The sequence below is a fragment of the Bacillus rossius genome, unplaced genomic scaffold, assembly GCF_032445375.1.
Source record: "Bacillus rossius redtenbacheri isolate Brsri unplaced genomic scaffold, Brsri_v3 Brsri_v3_scf97, whole genome shotgun sequence".
NCBI lineage: Eukaryota > Metazoa > Arthropoda > Insecta > Phasmatodea > Bacillidae > Bacillus > Bacillus rossius.
In genome coordinates, this window is record NW_026963217.1 from 64,050 (window position 1) to 77,855 (window position 13,806).

Genomic DNA, 13,806 nt, shown 5'->3' on the forward strand with positions numbered 1-13,806 from the left:
CCGTCGCCGTGGGTACAGAAACAAAGGAAACGAGGTGCGAGTAGAAACGGGCAGTTGTAGGAAGAAATTGTATTTGCATTGTTGGTGTGTACTGTCATGTAGTGTGATGAACTGGCACGGGAGTGTTATGTCTGGGGAAAGAGCTGTTTCGGAGGTAGAAGTACATAACCTCAAAACACGTTGATGAGGTGGTCCGAGCTCCAAGTGAAATAGAAAAGCGAAACACTGCGCAGCATACTTACCTGGCGTAGGGGCTACCCTGATCAAGCAGGGGGTTCCCCCAGGGTGAGGCTCTTCCCTTGCACTTCGGTTGAGCTGACCTCTGCGATTACCCCAAATGTGGGTAACTCGGGCGCGTAATTTTTGGTAGTCGGGACTGCGTTCGCGCTGTCCCGGTGAAAAAATTTCAACTTAGTAGTTGTGAAGTAGTGTTAAGAATTATGTACAGTGAAGTGTAATTTTTTTTTTTTTTTTCATCTGTGTATGGTATGTAATGCATTCGTAGGTCTCAAGTTTACGGTGCCTTGGCGAACAACCCCACCGTCTTGAAAGTGCGGAAGGAAGGTACGTAATTGTGCATGGTAATAGTTGAAAAAAGAAAAAAAAAATTCCCATGAACGATACTTGTCCAATTCGATTTTTCAGATTTCCCCCTCCCCGCCTCACCCCCGGGCCCAGTGGTTTAACGGTAACCGGCCCAGTGTGTAAACACTGGGCACAACAAAAAATTGTTTAAAGACTCATCAAATGTTCCCCTCCACGGAAATCTTTAGTAAAAGGCGAAAGATTTATGCGTTTGAAGGGAAACCAGAGCACGGTTGAAACTTTGAAAATCCGGACTATATAGGAAAAATGTGCGGACCACCACTAATGGTGAAAATAGCGTACGGTCGTGCAGCCTGAAGCCGCGAATCGTCCGAAAATCGCCTCGTGGGACACGGCACTCGATATTTCGTGAAACCCTAGGTATGTTGCTAATGGAAAAAAGTTCCCCTCTCGACTGTGCCGTGGTGCCCGCCTTTTTGCCGAGGCGGACGCGACGACCCGAGTGCCGCCACGCGGCAAACGGTGTAACCAAGTGCCGCCACGCGGCAAACGGGGTAACCAAATGCACGCGGCGGTCGACCGTCGCCGTGGGTACAGAAACAAAGGAAACGAGGTGCGAGTAGAGAACGGGCAGTTGTAGGAAGAAATTGTATTTGCATTGTTGGTGTGTACTGTCATGTAGTGTGATGAACTGGCACGGGAGTGTTATGTCTGGGGAAAGAGCTGTTTCGGAGGTAGAAGTACATAACCTCAAAACACGTTGATGAGGTGGTCCGAGCTCCAAGTGAAATAGAAAAGCGAAACACTGCGCAGCATACTTACCTGGCGTAGGGGCTACCCTGATCAAGCAGGGGGTTCCCCCAGGGTGAGGCTCTTCCCTTGCACTTCGGTTGAGCTGACCTCTGCGATTACCCCAAATGTGGGTAACTCGGGCGCGTAATTTTTGGTAGTCGGGACTGCGTTCGCGCTGTCCCGGTGAAAAAATTTCAACTTAGTAGTTGTGAAGTAGTGTTAAGAATTATGTACAGTGAAGTGTAATTTTTTTTTTTTTTTTCATCTGTGTATGGTATGTAATGCATTCGTAGGTCTCAAGTTTACGGTGCCTTGGCGAACAACCCCACCGTCTTGAAAGTGCGGAAGGAAGGTACGTAATTGTGCATGGTAATAGTTGAAAAAAGAAAAAAAAAATTCCCATGAACGATACTTGTCCAATTCGATTTTTCAGATTTCCCCCTCCCCGCCTCACCCCCGGGCCCAGTGGTTTAACGGTAACCGGCCCAGTGTGTAAACACTGGGCACAACAAAAAATTGTTTAAAGACTCATCAAATGTTCCCCTCCACGGAAATCTTTAGTAAAAGGCGAAAGATTTATGCGTTTGAAGGGAAACCAGAGCACGGTTGAAACTTTGAAAATCCGGACTATATAGGAAAAATGTGCGGACCACCACTAATGGTGAAAATAGCGTACGGTCGTGCAGCCTGAAGCCGCGAATCGTCCGAAAATCGCCTCGTGGGACACGGCACTCGATATTTCGTGAAACCCTAGGTATGTTGCTAATGGAAAAAAGTTCCCCTCTCGACTGTGCCGTGGTGCCCGCCTTTTTGCCGAGGCGGACGCGACGACCCGAGTGCCGCCACGCGGCAAACGGTGTAACCAAGTGCCGCCACGCGGCAAACGGGGTAACCAAATGCACGCGGCGGTCGACCGTCGCCGTGGGTACAGAAACAAAGGAAACGAGGTGCGAGTAGAAACGGGCAGTTGTAGGAAGAAATTGTATTTGCATTGTTGGTGTGTACTGTCATGTAGTGTGATGAACTGGCACGGGAGTGTTATGTCTGGGGAAAGAGCTGTTTCGGAGGTAGAAGTACATAACCTCAAAACACGTTGATGAGGTGGTCCGAGCTCCAAGTGAAATAGAAAAGCGAAACACTGCGCAGCATACTTACCTGGCGTAGGGGCTACCCTGATCAAGCAGGGGGTTCCCCCAGGGTGAGGCTCTTCCCTTGCACTTCGGTTGAGCTGACCTCTGCGATTACCCCAAATGTGGGTAACTCGGGCGCGTAATTTTTGGTAGTCGGGACTGCGTTCGCGCTGTCCCGGTGAAAAAATTTCAACTTAGTAGTTGTGAAGTAGTGTTAAGAATTATGTACAGTGAAGTGTAATTTTTTTTTTTTTTTTTCATCTGTGTATGGTATGTAATGCATTCGTAGGTCTCAAGTTTACGGTGCCTTGGCGAACAACCCCACCGTCTTGAAAGTGCGGAAGGAAGGTACGTAATTGTGCATGGTAATAGTTGAAAAAAGAAAAAAAAAATCCCATGAACGATACTTGTCCAATTCGATTTTTCAGATTTCCCCCTCCCCGCCTCACCCCCGGGCCCAGTGGTTTAACGGTAACCGGCCCAGTGTGTAAACACTGGGCACAACAAAAAATTGTTTAAAGACTCATCAAATGTTCCCCTCCACGGAAATCTTTAGTAAAAGGCGAAAGATTTATGCGTTTGAAGGGAAACCAGAGCACGGTTGAAACTTTGAAAATCCGGACTATATAGGAAAAATGTGCGGACCACCACTAATGGTGAAAATAGCGTACGGTCGTGCAGCCTGAAGCCGCGAATCGTCCGAAAATCGCCTCGTGGGACACGGCACTCGATATTTCGTGAAACCCTAGGTATGTTGCTAATGGAAAAAAGTTCCCCTCTCGACTGTGCCGTGGTGCCCGCCTTTTTGCCGAGGCGGACGCGACGACCCGAGTGCCGCCACGCGGCAAACGGTGTAACCAAGTGCCGCCACGCGGCAAACGGGGTAACCAAATGCACGCGGCGGTCGACCGTCGCCGTGGGTACAGAAACAAAGGAAACGAGGTGCGAGTAGAAACGGGCAGTTGTAGGAAGAAATTGTATTTGCATTGTTGGTGTGTACTGTCATGTAGTGTGATGAACTGGCACGGGAGTGTTATGTCTGGGGAAAGAGCTGTTTCGGAGGTAGAAGTACATAACCTCAAAACACGTTGATGAGGTGGTCCGAGCTCCAAGTGAAATAGAAAAGCGAAACACTGCGCAGCATACTTACCTGGCGTAGGGGCTACCCTGATCAAGCAGGGGGTTCCCCCAGGGTGAGGCTCTTCCCTTGCACTTCGGTTGAGCTGACCTCTGCGATTACCCCAAATGTGGGTAACTCGGGCGCGTAATTTTTGGTAGTCGGGACTGCGTTCGCGCTGTCCCGGTGAAAAAATTTCAACTTAGTAGTTGTGAAGTAGTGTTAAGAATTATGTACAGTGAAGTGTAATTTTTTTTTTTTTTTTCATCTGTGTATGGTATGTAATGCATTCGTAGGTCTCAAGTTTACGGTGCCTTGGCGAACAACCCCACCGTCTTGAAAGTGCGGAAGGAAGGTACGTAATTGTGCATGGTAATAGTTGAAAAAAGAAAAAAAAAATTCCCATGAACGATACTTGTCCAATTCGATTTTTCAGATTTCCCCCTCCCCGCCTCACCCCCGGGCCCAGTGGTTTAACGGTAACCGGCCCAGTGTGTAAACACTGGGCACAACAAAAAATTGTTTAAAGACTCATCAAATGTTCCCCTCCACGGAAATCTTTAGTTTTTTTTTTTTTTTTTTTTTTTTTTTTTTTTTTTTTTTTATCAAAGGGAACTCCCACTGAAGGGAGTTACCCACCAAAAAATTCATCTTTAATATAAAAAGCGGATACAGGTGAACACAAATAAAATAAAACACAACATAGAACACGAATACATGGCCACAAGGGCGAATGGTGACAATCTTTATTCAACACTGACGAAACGGGGCCCCTCCGACGATACCGTCCTAGAGGTCCAGCTGCTTGTTGGGCGGCGAATCTTCTGTGGGCTGCCGGGGGCGACTCGGGGCGCAGAAGGTGCCGGGCCGCAGATGAAGACGGTCCGGAGCAGTGGCGATGGTAGGCAGTAGTTCACTGAGAGCAGAGATCGTGATGGGATGATGCCTGGTAACATTCCTCAGAGCCAACCGTGGACGTGGTGATCACCGTCGTCAGCTGCCGGGCCCACCAGCCGCGACTGCACCAGCGTCAACGTCATCGGGGTCAGGGCGTCTCAAATGATCGTAGGTAAAGAGCGGTCGGCGGGGGTGAGGGGCGTCAGGCAGGGGCTCTGCAAGGAGTCGGATCAGGGGGTTGTCAGAACGCCGGCAGTGGCGGAGGAACTTCTTAGTCACCTTGCAGAGCAGCTCGTGTAAGTGCGGGAGCCCAGTCTGGTCCAGGAGGGTCTGCCGTAAGGTGGCGCGAGGGAGACCGAGCAGGAGGCGGGCACCGAGAAAGTAGGACCGGGCGATCGGACGGAGGTTGTACAGAGAGGAGTGGACCCAAGCCGGGCACGCGTAGAGGAAGTGGGGAAGAACGAAGGAACGGTAGGCAGTCACACGAACGTCGAGAGGGGTGCCGGATGTCGGTCTGAGTACGGTGGCCAGCTGAGCCATGACGGCACGGGACTTGGTGCGGATGGAGTCGAGGTGCGGCAGAAAAGTAAAGGTATTGTCTAGGGTGACCCCCAGATAACGGATGCGAGGCGACCAGGGGATGGCTACGGCGGAGATGACTGGCGGGTGGTCGTGGTGTGGATGAAGTCGGGAGAAGAGGATGGATCGTGATTTAGAGTGATTGAGCCCGATGCCATGCGCGAGGAACTGATTGTTGAGGGAAGTGAGGCCGCGGCCGAGACGGTCGCAGAGCAGCCGCTCGGAAACTGAAGAGGCCAGGAGACAGGTATCATCGGCGTACTGGACAAGATAGGTGCCGGGAGGGGGCTTGAGATCAGAGATGTGGAGGGTAAAAAGTAGCGGTGAGAGAATGGCGCCCTGGGGGACGCCGGCGGAGATGGGGCGGGGGCCGGAGAGGACCCCCTCCACCCGAACCCGGAAGGTGCGACCCTCCAGGAAGGAGCAGAGGAGGCGGACGAGATGAGATGAGAGGTCGGTGGCAGAGAGGCGCTGGAGGAGCTGGGCATGCGGAACGGAATCGAAAGCACGGGCGAGGTCAAGAAGCACCATGCCCGTGTGTTGCCGCCTGGCGAATCCCTGGACCACCAGGTGCTCCACACGGGCAATGGCGTGGGTCGTCGAGTGGCGGGGGCGGAAACCGAACTGGTGGCGGGGTAGAAGGTCCAGGGTGGTGACTTGAAAGAGGAGACGGCGGTGGATCGCCCGTTCCGCGACCTTGGACAGAATAGGAAGAAGCGAGATGGGCCGAAAAGATGAAGGGAGAGACGGGGGCTTGCCAGGTTTGGGGATGGGTGAGACGATGGCGGTTTTCCAGGGGGTGGGGAAGTGGCAGAGGAGGAACATTGCGTTGAAAAGACGGGTCAGAAACACAAGGGCCTTGCGAGGTAGGGCACGGAGCACGGGGGAGGGCAGAGAGTCGTGGCCAGGAGCAGAACGGGGCCGAAGGCGGGCGAGCAGGGTGCGGACCTCGGAAGGCGTGACGAGCGGCAGGGGGAAGGTGGCCGGAAGGGGGGGCAAAGTGACGTGGCGAGACAGGAGGCGGGCCCCGTCCTCGTCGTCCGAAGACTCGGAGGACAGGGAAGGGCCGGGTGCGGATGCGAAGGTGGTCGCCAGGTAGGCGGCCACCGCCTCGGATCGCTCCGAGGCCGTTTCCGCCACACCCGTGGGGGTGGTCAGCGGGGGGATGGTGGTAGGAACCGAGCGGAGACGACGGACGTGAGACCAGAGGGAGCCGGAGCAAGCAGAGAGGGATTGGAGACGCCGAGTCTCCAGACGGGCCCTCCACTCCGCGACCAATCGCCGGCAGCGCCCCCGCAGCACCAGGTACACCCGCCGGTGCAGCAGGGAACGACTAGCCTGCCAGAGGACGCGGAAGCGGTTGCGCAAGGACAAGGCGTCCCGGAGGTAAGGCGGAAATGGGTCGACAAGGGGACGGGGGGGAACCAGAGGTATGTTGGCAGAGGCGGCCGCGGAAATGGCGTCGGTCAGCGAGAGAACGTTGGCGTCAAGGCGGGCAGGGGTATCGAACGGAACAGACAGGTCAATGGCAGCGGAGAGGGAACGCTGAAAACCGCCCCAGTCGGCCTTGGGAAAATCGAAGCGGGGGAGGTGGGGGTTAGAATGGGGGTGAAAGTGAAGTGTGGCAAGAACAGGCAAGTGGTCGGAGGTGCCGGAGGCGATGGTGGTGAGATCCGAGAGAATGGGGAGGGGCGTGGACAGTGCAAAGTCGATGATGCTGGGTTGCCGGTTGAGCTGGGCCGGAAAAAATGTCGGGGTCGGAGGGGCATAAAGAGAGAGAGGAGTACGCCGAAGGAGTTGCCGGAGGGAGCTGCCCCGCCGGTTTGCGGCGGCACAGCCCCAGAAGGGATGGGTGGCGTTGAAGTCCCCGGCCAGCACGACGTGGGCGTCGAGCCGACCGAGGGCGACAACGTCGGCCGTGGGAAAGGCGAACTGAGGGGGGAGGTACAAGGATACCAAGGTCAGGGAGTACGGGAGGCCGTGCAAGCGCACAGCAACCGCCTCGGCCGCGGGGGAAGAAGGGATGCGACGGCGATGATGTGAAATGGTGTTGCGGACGAGTAACGCCACCCCCCCGCCCCGACCATCGCGATCGGCACGGTGGACCGCATACCCGGGGACCAGGACGGGGGCAGAGGGGGAGAGCCAGGTCTCAGAAAGGAACACGACGTCGGGCGATCGCTCGTGGAGCAGGTGCAAAAGGTCGTGGAGCTTAGGGAGGAGGGAAAAGACGTTCCAGATGAGGACACTAAGGGGAGGGGCGGGATCCATCGAAGAAATTCAGAAGGGCCTGGAGGAGCACTTCGAACTTCTCGGTGGAGGTGCGGGCTCGGGAGAGTGCCGTCAGGACAGTCCGGATGAGCGGGAGGTACTGTCGGATGAATGAAATGAAGTCGTGAATGAGGGATGAAAGCGACGAGCAGTCTGAGTCGGAGGCAAGCGGTCGAGAGTCAGAAGAAGGAGCGGAAGGAGGAGGGTGCGAGGTGGCAGAGGGGGGAACAACCGGTACAACGGGGGGAGGGCGTGCCCAAGCATTGGTGGAGAGAGCAGGAAACGTCTTGGGATCGGACAGGGACGGGACAGAGGGCCCGGTCCCCACGGCAGTCGTCGTGGCGTCAGTGAGTCGTTGAGGGTGTCGGCGCAGGTAAGCCTGAATCACGCGACAGTCAGTGGAAGTAGCGAAGTGGGCCCCGTCACAGAGCGTGCAGCGTCGGGTAGTCGAGGTGCAGTCCCGAGACCAGTGGGGCCCAGCGCACTTGAAACAGGCGAGGTCCCGGTGGCATCGGGAGGACGGGTGTCCAGGCCGCTGGCAGCGGTAGCACTGAGGTACGCGCCCCGAGCCGCGGTATTTCTCAACTGCCACCACCCAGCAGCCCAATGTCTTCAACTTCAGGAAGGGGGCTGCCTCACCCAGACCGGATGTAGTGACCAGGAAAGGCCGGGTCGTTGAAGTAGGAGAGGTGCGCATGGCCACCACAGATGCCACAGGTAGGTGCAGGTCGAGCAGGGACTGGGTGACCTCGTCAGCCGTCGTGGAGAGAGGGAGTTTCTTGATCACAACTCGATCGGCACGCTCGTCGGGGCGGAGATGGGTGTAGGGTTTATATCCGAGGCGTTGGAGTTCGTCAAATAGGAGCTGGTGGTCCTGAGGGTTGCTGGTATAAAAGGAGGTGCGGTCATTGACGGAGGTGACAGAGAGAGGACCGGAGAGGAGAGACTGAAAACGTTGTGCAGTGGCGAAGGGGCCGGCTGTGGGCGTGAGAAGGCAGGCGATCGGAGGCATGCGAGGCGTGCGAGGAGTGGAGGTAGGCGGGCGAGGCGCCGCCGAGGAGGAGGCACGAGGCTGCGAGGCTGGAGGGCGGGGTGGAGCACGAGATGAGCTGGGACTCGTCGAAGAGGGGCCCGGGAGAGTGGTGAAGGGCACAGGAGGAGGTTGCGTGTCGGGCCGGTGCCGTTTAGCATGCTGCTTGCGGCGGGGCTTGGCAGTCAAGGGTCGGTCCGAGGAGGCAGCCCCAGCGCCGTCGTCGGTGTCGGTATCCGGTAGACTGAGGAGACTGTCGTAGCGGTTGCTGGTAGGGACGGCATCGTCGGAGGAGTGCTGGTCGGGGTGGGCGCGCTTGACGGTCTTCGTGGGAACGATGAAGCCGGTGTCCATGGGAGTAGCAGTCGCAGCAGGAGGAACGGCGGCAGGCGGTGAGTCGGTCGGCAACAGCGGAAGAGAAGGCGCAGGAGACATGATCGGTGAAGTGATGCAGGCCGTGGTGGTAGTAGTAGTCACAGTTGGTGGTGTTGGAGCAGAGGTAGTCGTAGGCAGAGCGAGGATGGTGGAGACGTCCAGGCCGTGAAGATGTTTCGTCTCGCTGACCTTAATGCAAACAGTCTGGGTGCGCAGCCCGGCCGGCGCGGGGGAGGGAGGCGGAGCCACCCCCCCGACCCCAGCAGCGCCCGCCTCCCCAGACCCGACTTGCATGGTCTCCAAGCGCTGGCGATGCGGTCCACAGTATTGTCGTGGCTGGGGTGGCCGATTGTCAGTAGTCATCTCATCGCCAGAACCGGCCTCGGCCGAGGGCCTCGGACCAAAGTCGTCCCCGCCCTGGTTCGGCGTCATCGGGAGAGAGTCCATTCCAAACTCTCCCCTCGGCCTCCCCAATAGGCTACAACTTGGTTGCCGGGAGTCACAAGAAGTGGCCTCGGCCGATGGCCTCTGACCGAGGTCGCCCCCGCCCTGGTTTGGCTTCATCGGGAGGGAGTCCATTCCAAACTCCCCCCTCAGCCGCCCCAATAGGCCGCGACTCGGTGGCGCACAGCACTCACAAGAAGAAGATCTAGGATCTAAGAACTAGATCTACACAAGAGCACTCCTGGTGGTCGACTCAGGAACTAGCAGCAGCAGGTCTCGGCGGCTCGCTGAAATTGCTGAAAGGAAACCAGTTAGTTAATGGCCAAAAGTGCTCAGATTTGCTTCAAAAAGCTTTTAAAAAATTCCCCTGAACAGTTTGATGCCTTTGAAGGGAAACCAGAGCACGGTTGAAACTTTGAAAATCCGGACTATATAGGAAAAATGTGCGGACCACCACTAATGGTGAAAATAGCGTACGGTCGTGCAGCCTGAAGCCGCGAATCGTCCGAAAATCGCCTCGTGGGACACGGCACTCGATATTTCGTGAAACCCTAGGTATGTTGCTAATGGAAAAAAGTTCCCCTCTCGACTGTGCCGTGGTGCCCGCCTTTTTGCCGAGGCGGACGCGACGACCCGAGTGCCGCCACGCGGCAAACGGTGTAACCAAGTGCCGCCACGCGGCAAACGGGGTAACCAAATGCACGCGGCGGTCGACCGTCGCCGTGGGTACAGAAACAAAGGAAACGAGGTGCGAGTAGAAACGGGCAGTTGTAGGAAGAAATTGTATTTGCATTGTTGGTGTGTACTGTCATGTAGTGTGATGAACTGGCACGGGAGTGTTATGTCTGGGGAAAGAGCTGTTTCGGAGGTAGAAGTACATAACCTCAAAACACGTTGATGAGGTGGTCCGAGCTCCAAGTGAAATAGAAAAGCGAAACACTGCGCAGCATACTTACCTGGCGTAGGGGCTACCCTGATCAAGCAGGGGGTTCCCCCAGGGTGAGGCTCTTCCCTTGCACTTCGGTTGAGCTGACCTCTGCGATTACCCCAAATGTGGGTAACTCGGGCGCGTAATTTTTGGTAGTCGGGACTGCGTTCGCGCTGTCCCGGTGAAAAAATTTCAACTTAGTAGTTGTGAAGTAGTGTTAAGAATTATGTACAGTGAAGTGTAATTTTTTTTTTTTTTTTCATCTGTGTATGGTATGTAATGCATTCGTAGGTCTCAAGTTTACGGTGCCTTGGCGAACAACCCCACCGTCTTGAAAGTGCGGAAGGAAGGTACGTAATTGTGCATGGTAATAGTTGAAAAAAGAAAAAAAAAATTCCCATGAACGATACTTGTCCAATTCGATTTTTCAGATTTCCCCCTCCCCGCCTCACCCCCGGGCCCAGTGGTTTAACGGTAACCGGCCCAGTGTGTAAACACTGGGCACAACAAAAAATTGTTTAAAGACTCATCAAATGTTCCCCTCCACGGAAATCTTTAGTAAAAGGCGAAAGATTTATGCGTTTGAAGGGAAACCAGAGCACGGTTGAAACTTTGAAAATCCGGACTATATAGGAAAAATGTGCGGACCACCACTAATGGTGAAAATAGCGTACGGTCGTGCAGCCTGAAGCCGCGAATCGTCCGAAAATCGCCTCGTGGGACACGGCACTCGATATTTCGTGAAACCCTAGGTATGTTGCTAATGGAAAAAAGTTCCCCTCTCGACTGTGCCGTGGTGCCCGCCTTTTTGCCGAGGCGGACGCGACGACCCGAGTGCCGCCACGCGGCAAACGGTGTAACCAAGTGCCGCCACGCGGCAAACGGGGTAACCAAATGCACGCGGCGGTCGACCGTCGCCGTGGGTACAGAAACAAAGGAAACGAGGTGCGAGTAGAAACGGGCAGTTGTAGGAAGAAATTGTATTTGCATTGTTGGTGTGTACTGTCATGTAGTGTGATGAACTGGCACGGGAGTGTTATGTCTGGGGAAAGAGCTGTTTCGGAGGTAGAAGTACATAACCTCAAAACACGTTGATGAGGTGGTCCGAGCTCCAAGTGAAATAGAAAAGCGAAACACTGCGCAGCATACTTACCTGGCGTAGGGGCTACCCTGATCAAGCAGGGGGTTCCCCCAGGGTGAGGCTCTTCCCTTGCACTTCGGTTGAGCTGACCTCTGCGATTACCCCAAATGTGGGTAACTCGGGCGCGTAATTTTTGGTAGTCGGGACTGCGTTCGCGCTGTCCCGGTGAAAAAATTTCAACTTAGTAGTTGTGAAGTAGTGTTAAGAATTATGTACAGTGAAGTGTAATTTTTTTTTTTTTTTTCATCTGTGTATGGTATGTAATGCATTCGTAGGTCTCAAGTTTACGGTGCCTTGGCGAACAACCCCACCGTCTTGAAAGTGCGGAAGGAAGGTACGTAATTGTGCATGGTAATAGTTGAAAAAAGAAAAAAAAAATTCCCATGAACGATACTTGTCCAATTCGATTTTTCAGATTTCCCCCTCCCCGCCTCACCCCCGGGCCCAGTGGTTTAACGGTAACCGGCCCAGTGTGTAAACACTGGGCACAACAAAAAATTGTTTAAAGACTCATCAAATGTTCCCCTCCACGGAAATCTTTAGTAAAAGGCGAAAGATTTATGCGTTTGAAGGGAAACCAGAGCACGGTTGAAACTTTGAAAATCCGGACTATATAGGAAAAATGTGCGGACCACCACTAATGGTGAAAATAGCGTACGGTCGTGCAGCCTGAAGCCGCGAATCGTCCGAAAATCGCCTCGTGGGACACGGCACTCGATATTTCGTGAAACCCTAGGTATGTTGCTAATGGAAAAAAGTTCCCCTCTCGACTGTGCCGTGGTGCCCGCCTTTTTGCCGAGGCGGACGCGACGACCCGAGTGCCGCCACGCGGCAAACGGTGTAACCAAGTGCCGCCACGCGGCAAACGGGGTAACCAAATGCACGCGGCGGTCGACCGTCGCCGTGGGTACAGAAACAAAGGAAACGAGGTGCGAGTAGAAACGGGCAGTTGTAGGAAGAAATTGTATTTGCATTGTTGGTGTGTACTGTCATGTAGTGTGATGAACTGGCACGGGAGTGTTATGTCTGGGGAAAGAGCTGTTTCGGAGGTAGAAGTACATAACCTCAAAACACGTTGATGAGGTGGTCCGAGCTCCAAGTGAAATAGAAAAGCGAAACACTGCGCAGCATACTTACCTGGCGTAGGGGCTACCCTGATCAAGCAGGGGGTTCCCCCAGGGTGAGGCTCTTCCCTTGCACTTCGGTTGAGCTGACCTCTGCGATTACCCCAAATGTGGGTAACTCGGGCGCGTAATTTTTGGTAGTCGGGACTGCGTTCGCGCTGTCCCGGTGAAAAAATTTCAACTTAGTAGTTGTGAAGTAGTGTTAAGAATTATGTACAGTGAAGTGTAATTTTTTTTTTTTTTTTCATCTGTGTATGGTATGTAATGCATTCGTAGGTCTCAAGTTTACGGTGCCTTGGCGAACAACCCCACCGTCTTGAAAGTGCGGAAGGAAGGTACGTAATTGTGCATGGTAATAGTTGAAAAAAGAAAAAAAAAATTCCCATGAACGATACTTGTCCAATTCGATTTTTCAGATTTCCCCCTCCCCGCCTCACCCCCGGGCCCAGTGGTTTAACGGTAACCGGCCCAGTGTGTAAACACTGGGCACAACAAAAAATTGTTTAAAGACTCATCAAATGTTCCCCTCCACGGAAATCTTTAGTAAAAGGCGAAAGATTTATGCGTTTGAAGGGAAACCAGAGCACGGTTGAAACTTTGAAAATCCGGACTATATAGGAAAAATGTGCGGACCACCACTAATGGTGAAAATAGCGTACGGTCGTGCAGCCTGAAGCCGCGAATCGTCCGAAAATCGCCTCGTGGGACACGGCACTCGATATTTCGTGAAACCCTAGGTATGTTGCTAATGGAAAAAAGTTCCCCTCTCGACTGTGCCGTGGTGCCCGCCTTTTTGCCGAGGCGGACGCGACGACCCGAGTGCCGCCACGCGGCAAACGGTGTAACCAAGTGCCGCCACGCGGCAAACGGGGTAACCAAATGCACGCGGCGGTCGACCGTCGCCGTGGGTACAGAAACAAAGGAAACGAGGTGCGAGTAGAAACGGGCAGTTGTAGGAAGAAATTGTATTTGCATTGTTGGTGTGTACTGTCATGTAGTGTGATGAACTGGCACGGGAGTGTTATGTCTGGGGAAAGAGCTGTTTCGGAGGTAGAAGTACATAACCTCAAAACACGTTGATGAGGTGGTCCGAGCTCCAAGTGAAATAGAAAAGCGAAACACTGCGCAGCATACTTACCTGGCGTAGGGGCTACCCTGATCAAGCAGGGGGTTCCCCCAGGGTGAGGCTCTTCCCTTGCACTTCGGTTGAGCTGACCTCTGCGATTACCCCAAATGTGGGTAACTCGGGCGCGTAATTTTTGGTAGTCGGGACTGCGTTCGCGCTGTCCCGGTGAAAAAATTTCAACTTAGTAGTTGTGAAGTAGTGTTAAGAATTATGTACAGTGAAGTGTAATTTTTTTTTTTTTTTTCATCTGTGTATGGTATGTAATGCATTCGTAGGTCTCAAGTTTACGGTGCCTTGGCGAACAAC

At 54.0% G+C, this 13,806-nt stretch overlaps 14 non-coding genes across 14 annotated transcripts; 8 read left to right on the forward strand and 6 right to left on the reverse strand.

The window, feature by feature from the left end:
- The first annotated feature begins 234 nt into the window (after positions 1–234).
- On the forward strand, positions 235–397 carry LOC134546103 (U1 spliceosomal RNA). The gene has a single exon (XR_010079052.1). It is a non-coding gene; the product is annotated as a U1 spliceosomal RNA (small nuclear RNA).
- A 299-nt stretch (positions 398–696) lies between these two features.
- Positions 697–816, reverse strand: LOC134546072 (U5 spliceosomal RNA). Its single transcript, XR_010079021.1, has one exon. It is a non-coding gene; the product is annotated as a U5 spliceosomal RNA (small nuclear RNA).
- A 544-nt stretch (positions 817–1,360) lies between these two features.
- LOC134546104 (U1 spliceosomal RNA) lies at positions 1,361–1,523 on the forward strand. Its single transcript, XR_010079053.1, has one exon. It is a non-coding gene; the product is annotated as a U1 spliceosomal RNA (small nuclear RNA).
- A 299-nt stretch (positions 1,524–1,822) lies between these two features.
- On the reverse strand, positions 1,823–1,942 carry LOC134546073 (U5 spliceosomal RNA). The gene has a single exon (XR_010079022.1). It is a non-coding gene; the product is annotated as a U5 spliceosomal RNA (small nuclear RNA).
- A 543-nt stretch (positions 1,943–2,485) lies between these two features.
- On the forward strand, positions 2,486–2,648 carry LOC134546105 (U1 spliceosomal RNA). Its single transcript, XR_010079054.1, has one exon. It is a non-coding gene; the product is annotated as a U1 spliceosomal RNA (small nuclear RNA).
- Positions 2,649–2,947: 299 nt separating this feature from the next.
- Positions 2,948–3,067, reverse strand: LOC134546074 (U5 spliceosomal RNA). Its single transcript, XR_010079023.1, has one exon. It is a non-coding gene; the product is annotated as a U5 spliceosomal RNA (small nuclear RNA).
- A 543-nt stretch (positions 3,068–3,610) lies between these two features.
- Positions 3,611–3,773, forward strand: LOC134546106 (U1 spliceosomal RNA). Its single transcript, XR_010079055.1, has one exon. It is a non-coding gene; the product is annotated as a U1 spliceosomal RNA (small nuclear RNA).
- Positions 3,774–10,129: 6,356 nt separating this feature from the next.
- On the forward strand, positions 10,130–10,292 carry LOC134546107 (U1 spliceosomal RNA). The gene has a single exon (XR_010079056.1). It is a non-coding gene; the product is annotated as a U1 spliceosomal RNA (small nuclear RNA).
- Positions 10,293–10,591: 299 nt separating this feature from the next.
- Positions 10,592–10,711, reverse strand: LOC134546075 (U5 spliceosomal RNA). The gene has a single exon (XR_010079024.1). It is a non-coding gene; the product is annotated as a U5 spliceosomal RNA (small nuclear RNA).
- Positions 10,712–11,254: 543 nt separating this feature from the next.
- LOC134546108 (U1 spliceosomal RNA) lies at positions 11,255–11,417 on the forward strand. Its single transcript, XR_010079057.1, has one exon. It is a non-coding gene; the product is annotated as a U1 spliceosomal RNA (small nuclear RNA).
- Positions 11,418–11,716: 299 nt separating this feature from the next.
- Positions 11,717–11,836, reverse strand: LOC134546076 (U5 spliceosomal RNA). Its single transcript, XR_010079025.1, has one exon. It is a non-coding gene; the product is annotated as a U5 spliceosomal RNA (small nuclear RNA).
- Positions 11,837–12,379: 543 nt separating this feature from the next.
- LOC134546109 (U1 spliceosomal RNA) lies at positions 12,380–12,542 on the forward strand. Its single transcript, XR_010079058.1, has one exon. It is a non-coding gene; the product is annotated as a U1 spliceosomal RNA (small nuclear RNA).
- A 299-nt stretch (positions 12,543–12,841) lies between these two features.
- LOC134546077 (U5 spliceosomal RNA) lies at positions 12,842–12,961 on the reverse strand. Its single transcript, XR_010079026.1, has one exon. It is a non-coding gene; the product is annotated as a U5 spliceosomal RNA (small nuclear RNA).
- Positions 12,962–13,504: 543 nt separating this feature from the next.
- On the forward strand, positions 13,505–13,667 carry LOC134546110 (U1 spliceosomal RNA). Its single transcript, XR_010079059.1, has one exon. It is a non-coding gene; the product is annotated as a U1 spliceosomal RNA (small nuclear RNA).
- The last annotated feature ends 139 nt before the right edge of the window (positions 13,668–13,806 follow it).